Source organism: Lemur catta, chromosome X (genome assembly GCF_020740605.2).
Source record: "Lemur catta isolate mLemCat1 chromosome X, mLemCat1.pri, whole genome shotgun sequence".
NCBI lineage: Eukaryota > Metazoa > Chordata > Mammalia > Primates > Lemuridae > Lemur > Lemur catta.
This window is the reverse complement of record NC_059155.1, coordinates 4,326,171-4,336,735: the sequence shown is the minus strand read 5'-3', so window position 1 is coordinate 4,336,735 and position 10,565 is coordinate 4,326,171. Positions and strand designations below refer to the sequence as shown.

Sequence of the window (10,565 nt, the reverse complement as noted above, 5' to 3'; positions counted from 1 at the left end):
GTGAGGCCATCTATGTCATCGGACCCCCACCACCCCTCTAACCACTTCACCTAATACTCTTCTTGCCCTTGCTCTCTCTCAGTCAGCCACACAGGCCTCCTTGCTGCTCTGCAAACCTGCCAGGCACATGCTCACCTTGGGGCCTTTGCTCTGACTGTCCCCTCTGCTGGAATGCACCTCCCTTAGATGTCATTTTCATCCTTCAAGTCTGCTCAGATGTCACTTTCTAACAGAGGCCTTCCCTGACCACTCCATTAATACTTGTGACCCCCCCAATCTTGCTCTTCTCTTCTTTTTTTCACAGCACCTAATATATATTATTTCCTTATTTATGATGTCTACTGTGTGTCTGTCTCTAACTGCCGTCCCATAAGCCCTAGGAGGGCAAGGGATCTTTGTTTCACTGGTATATCCCAAGTGTCTAAACAGTGTCGAATGAATGAATGACCATGTACTGATGTGCATGAGCAGTCTTGGAAGCCCTAAGGGGTTATATAGACTTGTAAGTCCCCTCCCTTGTGGCTCTGGGAGCATCAGAGCTGGTGGAGAGGAGGATACTCCCAAGGGGCTCACAGTCAGGTCCATCAATGCTTTCAATCACAAATTACCTCCAATCCTTGCCACAAACAAATGTGAATTCATGTTAATGTTGACGGGAGACTCCAAAAACAATCCAGGCGTCAGAAGCATGTCTTTTAGCCAAAAGATGCTCCTGGAAATTCACTGCCCTTGCTAAGATTGTTTTTTGGTGAAAATGGACTCTGTGGTTAAAAAAAGAAGAAGAAAAAAGAAAAAAGGAAAGCACTTTAGAAACACAGCTCTGAATTCCTTAGGATGGACTGAACTGAAAACATGATGGTGGTCACACTAGAAAGACCTGCCACCAATCTGACATATCATCCAATTATGAATGGGAAGCTGTACTCTAGCAGGACAACTTCATCCTGAATAATGTCCGAAGGACACTTTCTAGAGCAATTGATGAGCCCATGTGCAATGCTTCATCAGGAGCAGATGTGCTCCTTGTTTTTCTCATTACCATGATTTACTGTCTTCTGAGCTTATTAAAGACAGAGGCTTGAGCCCACTTTGATGTGTGTGTGTTTGCGTGTGTGTGTCCTGGGGGGATGGGGATGGGTGGGAAGAGAGAGGGAGGGAGAGAGGAAAGGAGGGCCAGCCCAGGAGCTGGGGAGATTTCTGCTCTGCCCTGGTGGCGTGCCTTTAGCTGCTGCCACCCACAGTTGCCCTCGCCCCCAAGGGCACCCAGTTGGCTGAACCCGGGCTGACAGGTTGGTCCACTTTGTCGAGTGCTTCCCACTGGCACCCCTTCAAAACACACATGCGCGCACATGTGCACACATACACACACGTGTGCGTGTCCATGCACCTGCTTCTACCAAGTCAGATATATCCCCATTCTGCTACATGACTAACTGCCAAATGAGCAGAGAAAGAGACGACACTGCTCTTCTCTGCTCCACTCGGGATGCTGGGAATCTGTTTCATTGAACTCAATAGGCTTGTGTGCTTTAGAATTTTCTTGTTCCACGGTCACATGAACCCAGATTTTCTTCCTCAGGGCTTGGGCTATTTTGCACACACATACACACACTCTAACTCACGCACACTCACAGACACTCAGTCACACACAGACACACTCACACAAACACATATATGTATATAAACAGGCTCACTCACACATACAGTCACACATACAAACACATAAACACACATACACAGTCACAGACTCACACAAACACACATGCATACATAGGCTCACTCACACACACACACAGTCACACACAGGCTCACTCACAGACACACTCCCACAGTCACACATACACACGCTTATAGTCACTTATACGTATACATACTCACATACACAAAATCACTCCCAAACACATGCACTCACTGACACCCTTATGTTCAAACACCCACGTTCACACATGTGCATGGCCTAGCATGGCTGTTGCCTAAGGCAGCGTTATTTCCTCAGGGCTGTCTGTGGGGTGGGGGTGAGTGGCAAAGAGCCAGAGAAACAACCAAGCTGGCAAGTCCCAACATTCCATTGGCCTGTAATCTCCTTTCATCATCATCATCATCATCATCATGAAGAAGAAGAAGAAGAAGAAGAAGAAGAAGAAGAAGAAGAAGAAGAAGAAGAAGAAGAAGAGGAAGAGGAAGAGGAAGAGGAAGAGGAAGAGGAAGAGGAAGAGGAAGAAGAAGAAGAAAAGAAGGAGAAGGAGAAGGAGAAGGAGAAGGAGAAGGAGAAGGAGAAGAAGAAGAAGAAGAAGAAGAAGAAGAAGAAGAAGAAGAAGAAGAAGAAGAAGAAGAAGAAGAAGAAGAAAAGAAGAAAAGAAGAAAAGAAGGAGAAGGAGAAGGAGAAGAAGAAAAAGAAGAAGAAGAAGAAGAAGATAGTGTATAATCTCTCAATCTCCACTAGGAATTTTTTAATCATTTTGTTATTTTTGTATGGCACATGATAAAGAAGTTATTTTAAACCTAAATATTTTACTTAGATTTGTATATGATTATAAAATTCATAATACTTTCATGTTAGCTATAATCTTTAATAACAGTCATAATAAACAGAAAGACAAATTTAGACTTTTCCCATTTTAAAAAGTGGCATATGCTCTTTTTTATTTTATATTAGTTGTGGAAAGCATGATTTGTCAACCTTTTAAGTGACATCAAGCGTGATTAGCCTGAAGATCAAATGTATGTTAAGATGTCAATTACATTCAACCACATGTTACAGGATCAAATATTGTGGATGCAAAAACTACCTTTGTGACCTAATGTTTGAGATTCTTGTATTTGAACTTTAAAAATCATGTAGTTATTATTTGAAATTTAGATCTTGTGTCTACATGATTAGAGACTGCTAGCTGTAAGCACTTTTCTCCAAGGGTTGCTAGTCTTTATTACAAATAAATGAAAGACCAAATCACTTTGGCCTTTGCCACTGTATTTTCTCTTAACATTGTTTTTTGAAGTAATAGAAACGTGGTGTGTTTTATAAGAATTTTGGTGAGGTGAATATCATTTACACATCTGGTGAAAATCATCCTAAGGTGAAATTGCAGAATCATTATCATTTTATCCTTCTCATTAGCTTGCCTTAGAATATCAGGTACTTCTTATGCTTATGCTTTTAAGCAATGGCCCTTTACAAATATAAAATAGTCAATATTTTCATTAAATAAGAACAAAATCTATTTACAACCTTATAATGAGTCAATGACCATGGGGAATCATGGTATTTAGCTGAATTATAAACTGATATTAATCATATCTACAGTAAATCCCACATGTTTATTCAACACTCATTGAGAGACCTTCAAACTCGTCTGGTTTTGAAGGAGAAAATGTTTACATAATTTTTAGCCAAGTTAATTTTAATTGAAATTGAACTAGGAGTTATCATCATCTTCAAGTTTATGAAACCCATGAAACACTATCACACACCCCTGGCTGGGAAGATTAACTGAGGCCATTCCACAGGTGAGGACATGAAAGTCCAGGCATGCCAGCAAGGCATGGCAGGGTCCTGGCTGAAAGGCAGGATGGAAGAGTAGGAAGATAAGAAAATCTGCATTTGAGCTTGGCCCTCCTCCAATGGGACCATGGGCAGATTACTGCTTCTCTATGCCTCTGTTGGCTCAGAAGTAAAATGGGAATCATATCATTCTCCTACTTCTCTTACAATATTTTTATAATTTTAACCCAAATATGGGCCTGATTTGGAGGCATCAGAAACCCTGAAAACTTTGCTGAGGGTTTTGAATGAAGTTCATAGCTGACAAGGGCGAAACTATAGCACAGACCAAGTACTTGGATGTGGGCATCCCTGGCAGGGATATGTCGCCACTTTGTTCAATCACAGAGCCCTGGCTGCACCTAGACAGCCATGGATCTCAACACATGCTAAGTAGAATAAAAAAATGGAATCACACCAAGCCACATAATCAAAAGGCTGAAAATCAGTGACAAAGAATAAATCTTAAAAACAGTAGGGGCCGGGTGAAGTGGCTCATGCCTGTAATCCTGGCACTCTGGGAAGCCGAGGCGGGCAGATTGTTTGAGCTCAGGAGTTTGAGACCAGCCTGAGCAAGAGCGAGACCCCATCTCTACTAAAAATAGAAAGAAATTATCTGGACAACTAAAAATGTATGTATGAAAAATTAGCTGGGCATGGTGGTGCGTATCTGTAGTCCCAGCTACTTGGGAGGCTGAGGCAGGAGGATCGCTTGAGCCCAGAAGTTGGAGGTTGCTGTGAGGTTGCTGTGATGCTATGGCACTCTAGCCTGGGCAACAGAGCGAGACTCTGTGTCCAAAAAAAAAAAAAAAAAAAAAGCAGCAGGAAAAAAATGACACATTACATGAATAGGAACAAAGATAAAATTTCTACTGACTTCTCATCAGAAACAATACAAATCAGAAGAAAATGGAAAAAAACATACCTTTAACTCACTGAAAGAAAAAAATGGTCAATGTAGAATTCTGTATCTAGGACAAAATCCTTCAAAACCAAATGTAAAATAAATACACTTTCAGGTGAAAGAAAAAGCTGAGACAATTTGTCACCAATAGAACTTCACTATAAGAAACGTTACAGGTAACTCCTTCAGGCAGCAGGAAAATGACACCAAATGGAAACTTAGAGCTGCACATAGAAATGATGAGCATCATTTGTGGAAAGAAATACAGGTGATCCCACCTCAAATGCCAGGCATTTGAGAAGAAAGCACCCATCTTATTTCCAAAATGAAAATGATCTTACTGTGTTCTCTAATTATAATGGTAATGTATGATCATGATAAACCTTCAGAAAATAAAGTTTTCAGAAGGAAACAAAAAAATCACGTGTAATCTGATTATCCAGAGAAAACCACTGTTAATATATATATATATATTTTTTTTTTTGAGACAGAGTATAACTCTCTTGCCTGGGCTAGAGTGCCATGACATCAGCCTAGCTCACAGCAACCTCAAACTCCTGGGCTCAAGCGATCCTCCTGCCTCAGCCTCCCAGGTAGTTGGGACTACAGGCATGTGCCACCATGCCTGGCTAATTTTTTCCATTTTTAGTGGTTTGGCCAATTTCTTTCTATCTTTAGTAGAGACAGGGTCTTGCTCTTTATCAGGCTGGTGTCGAACTCCTGAGCTCAAGCAATCCTCCCACCTTGGCCTCCCAGAGTGCTAGGATTACAGGCGTGAGCCACCGTGCCCGGCCACTGTTAATATTTTGGTGTATTTCTCTCCAGTCTCCTTTCTTTTGACATACATAGATATGTATGTATATATGCATAAAATAGGATTCATACTGTACAAACTATTTTGTAAGATTACTCTGCACTGAATATCCCTGTAACTAAATCTTTGCACACATCCTGAATTATTCCCTAAGGATAAATTACTAGAAGCGGAATTGCTGGGTCAAAGCAAATGAGCAGTCACACAGTTTAAGCTACGAGCTGACAATTTCCTTCCAGAAAGACCACCATTTTCACTCCTACTGTGTGGAAAGACAGTGCCCACTATTTGTACCCTCACCAATAGTGTGCTTGGTCTGCCCTTTTAAAAATGTTTGCCATTTGATAGACATTATTGCTTTCATTTGCATTTTTCTGTTTATTAGTGAGAATGAACTATTTTTCATGTTTGGGGCCATTCAGAGTTCATCATCCTGAGGCTCATTCTTGTTCTGGGGCACAGTCAAGCCAGACCCTAACTCTTCACAGCCCTGGCTCTGCGTCCCAGCTGCCTCTTGTACTTGCTGAATGACTTTGGAAGAGGGGTTAATTTTGCCAAGCCACCATTTTATTGACTGTAAACAGAGGATACCGCCATGCTCACAGGATTGGCATGAAGATTAATAAAATGGTACATGTGAGGAACTTAGCACAGTATCTGGTACTTAGTAAGTCCCAGTGAAGGCACCAGAAGAAAAAACAAGTTGGTGCTACATAGTAATAGGATAAAAGACTTCATGTTCTTTCCTGAGTTTTAGGAGAATGTCTCTAGGGTTTCACAATTACCTATGATTTGGGCTATGTGTTTGAAATTGATTTTTTAGAATCAAGAAGTTTACCAAAATCTTTTACTAGGAATGTTTGTTCAATTTTATCAAATGTTTCTTTGGTGTCTATTGAAATTATCATGTGCTCAGTCACCTTTTAACTACTGGCTGATGTGGTTAATTCTAACAGTGAATTTTCTAATGCTGAATCACCCTTGCATGTGTGTATTCCTCCATCCATAAAATATTTATGAAGCATTTACTGTGTGTCGGGCACTGTTCCAGGCTCTGGAGATACAACAGTGGAAAAGACCAACCAAGTCCCTGCTCTCATGGAGCTCACATTCCAGTGGTAGCAGGAGGCAATAAAGAAATAAATATAGAATGTTGAGTGGGTGCTGCATTCCCTGCCCGCTGCCATGGCCACCCACAAGCTCGTGTGGATTCAGCTGGGTGAGAGCGCTGGAACCTGGAGAACCACTACATAGGCTGGGATGACTGGGACCCATGCCCGTTTGGCCACGAGTAGGTAAAACATGCGGGCAGGCGCAGCGAGGTGCTGGCTATGAGTTTGACATCTGCTTCACTTTAGTGCAGAAGAGAGCAGTCCAGACTCTCTGGACAGTGCTGGGTGCCATTGACCAGATGTGGCTGCCCGCGGTGAGGACTTGGCACCTCAATGAGTGGCACTATGGGGGTCTGACTGACCTCAGTAAGGCGGAAACTGCAGCCAAGCACAGTGAGGCCCAGGTCAAGATCCAGAGGTGCTCCTATGATGCTGAGCCCCCACCATCCCCCGCCTGCGATGGAGCCTGACCACCCCTTGTACAGCAACATCAGTAAGGATCATAGCTATGCAGATCTCACTGAAGACCAGCTACCCCCCTGTGAGAGTCTGAAAGACACTATTGACAGAGCTGTGCCCTTCATTCCTAGGAAGAAATAGTTCCCCAGATTAAGGAGGGGGGAGGGGTACTGATTGCAGCCCATGACAACAGCCTTTGGGGCATTGTCAAGCATCTGGAGGGTCTCTCCGAAGAGGCTATCATGGAGCTGAACCTGCTGACTGCTATTCCCATGGTCTATGAATTGGACAAGAACTTGAAGCCCATCAAGCCCATGCAGTTCCTGGGGGCTGAAGAGACCGTTCATAATGCTATGGATGCTGTGGCTGCCTAGGGCAAGGCAAAGAAGTGAAGGCCAGTAGGGCAGAATACTGCCCAAGGAACACCCTCCCCGCCCTCCCATTCCTCTGCACCTCTCCCCTGCACATGTCACACTGACCACATCTGGAGGCATCCTAAGTTGTAGCTGCAGATGGGGACCAGTGGCTCCCATTTTTATCTTAGTCATTTTTTCTCCTGCACCCACTCCCTTCATATAATCTAGTCAGAACAGCACCTCTGGGGCCTGGATTCTAAGTCCAAGCCAAGGGAAGACTCCTCTTACCGAAGAGTTGAGAGGTAGTAACTCGGGGTTTTGCCAGTGCTTTGTTTACGAGGGACCCATTTGAGTAGTGGCTAGGGAGGAACCATGCAAACGCATGACCAAATGAGAACAAGAGAGCCTCTTTGCTCCCAGGAGCCGATCCTGTACTCTGCCGTAGTCAGGCCACTGCCTGGGGGGCTCTAGTCATTCTGGTGGAAGATGAATGGAACCTGCATGGTAATGTACAAAAACAGCTGTTTCCTCCCTGACCCCAGAGGAGCTGGTTCCAGAAGGTTGGGATCAATCCCGAATTAAGTTTGTGTTGCATTTACTTTTATAAAAAAAAAAGAATATATAAATAATACAAAACAAAAACCCTCCTGGGGTTTCCAGTGGCCATTGAAATAGTCCCACATATGGCCATGAGAAAATAAGCCATTCCTCACGCCAATATGGGATCAGCCCCTTGAATTCTAAGGGGTAGGAGTACATCCTGCTGTGTATTTTAGAATCCTTCCCTGGCCTTGTTCTGTGGCAGGAAATACCTCTTGATCATGTCCAAGTGTGTCTTTCACTGTTTGATTTCTGAATCATGTTCTAGTTGCTTGGCCCTGCCATGTGGGCCCAGCACTAATTTTGAGCATAACTGTACTAATCTTTTTTCCAGATCAGTGTAATAAAGGAGAGATGTGCAATATTTTTTAAAAAAGAATGTCTATGCAAAAGATAGGCATATATTTGGCATGTTTGAGGAATGGCAAGATGACTTGTGTAGCTGGGAAGCAACTGGGGAGTTTTAAATTGGGGGTGGTGGTGACAATCAGATTGATGTGTGAAAAGGGTCACCGTGGCTGCTGTTGTGGGAAGTGGGTTGGAGAAGGGCAAGAGTGGACACAGGAAAGCCATGCAGGAGCCTGTTGCACTAGTCTCGGTGAGAGCTGAGGGTGACCATGGCCTGGACCACAGAGCTATCACTGGAGGTAGGTTATGGATATAGTCATGTGTCAACCACTAGGACATGTTCTGAGAAATGCATCATTAGGTGATTCCATTGTTGTGCAAACATCATAGAGTGTCCTTACACAAACCTAGACTGTAGAGCCTACTCCACACCTAGGCTATATGGTCCAGCCTATTGCTCCTGGGCTACAGACCCATACGGCATGTGACTGTACTGAATACTGCAGGAAATTGGAACACAATGGCCAGTATTTGAGTATCTAAACATATCTAAGCATAGAAAAGGCACAGTAAAAGTATAGGATTACAGTCTTATGGGACCACCATCCTATACTTGGTCCATCATTGACCAAAACATCGTTATGTAGTACGTGACTGTATTTGGACATATTTTGAAGGTAAAAGCCCACAAAATTCATTAAGAGAAGTGCTGGGAGGCATGAGAAAAACAGAGGAGTCCCAGGGAGTAGAATGGAGTCACCATAGACTGAAATGAGGAGGATTGTAGGAAGACAAGGTTTTGGAGGGAAGATCAGGTGTTTGGTTTGGGATGTGTTAAGTTTGAGATGCCTGTTAGATATCCAGGAGGAGATGTTAAGTGGGCATTTGGGTACCTGCATCTAGAATAATCCTTGTTAGATGTGCTTCATCATTCTTTTAATATTGTTCTGAATTCTATTTGCTAGCATTTTATTTAGGAATTTTTATTTGATTGGTCTGCACTTTTTTCTTTTCTTCTGGGCTATCATTCTCAGGCTTTCATACCCAAATTATGCTAAATACTTTGATCCAAATGATCCAAGTTGAAACCCAGGAATCTTCATTTTTTCTTTTATTCTTATTTTTAATTGACTCTTAATACATATTTATGGGGTACAGTGTGATATTTTGATATATGTATATAATGTCTAATGATCAAATAAGAATAATTAGCATATCCCTCACCTCAAATATTTATCATTCTTTGCATTGAGAACATTCAAAATCTGCTCTTCCAGCTATTTGAAAATATCAATAAACTTTTATTAATTATGGTCACCCTGTGGTGCTATAGAACACTAAGACTTCAGGAATCTTCATTTTAAAAGCACTCCATGGGATTTCTGATGCAGGTGGTCCAGGGACCATTATTTGGAAAACATGTTTTCAATTTCTTTCAATATTATCCATCCATTGAGCTCTCTGTTTATGCTTGAGTCAATTTTGGTCCTTTATATTTTCTTATAAAACCATAAATGATATCCTAGATTTTCAAAATTTAGCATAGAATTTATAAAATAATATATTATAATTTTTAAAAACCTCTGTATCTGGGCTAGAGATATCCTTTGGCATTCTGAGTCATGTGTACTTGTATGATCCTTCTTTTTTCCTGATATTATTTGCCCAAGTTTAGCCAATTTTATTTTATATTTTCAAAGAACCAGCTCTTCAATTTCTTTTTCAACTGTCTTCTACTTCAGTAGTTTTTTATTTTCCCTTTATTAGTTGTTTCTCTATTTTTTTTAGGTTTCCACTATTGTTGATGTTATTATTGTTGTATCTCTCCAACTTCTTGAATTCCATGCTCAATCTTTTCTTTTTATTCTTTCTTCTCTATTTACAAACCCAATTGACTTCTGGGAAAGATGCCAGTATAAATGTGCTTGAAAGAAATCTCCTACCACTGAAATGAACAAAAAGGCCCAAAGAGAGAAGAAAACTTCTCTGGTGAATGGTGTCTGACAAAATACAATTTGTATTGAAGTGATAAGAGTATTCTAGTAGCCAACACACAACCCTTCAACCCCTGGGCATAGGATAATAAAGATAATTCCAATTGGTCTCATTAATTTTCTCTGGCTTGGAGGGACAAGATCTAAAAAGTTCTCCAGAAAGGACAAGAAGCTCTCCTCTACTTAATTTTTCCCCTACAAAAGATCACTGGGGAGTGAAACAGGAATCAAGGTAGCTGATAGTGATTTTCTTCCCATTAAAACCAACTTGTAATGATGAAAAAAGCTGGGGCTACAATAGGGGAGTGGAATTAATCACAACATAAGCTACCAACACCAATACATAAAGAAACAAACAACAATCACTGAATATATGGGGAGAATCTGCAGGAAAAAAATAAATAAAAACAGCAAAACCAATCTGAAAAATGAGTTCA

The 10,565-nt window shown here is 41.6% G+C and overlaps 1 pseudogene; it reads left to right on the top strand.

The window, feature by feature from the left end:
- Positions 1-6,444: 6,444 nt before the first annotated feature.
- On the top strand, positions 6,445-7,222 carry LOC123628589 (annotated as a pseudogene).
- Positions 7,223-10,565: the final 3,343 nt, after the last annotated feature.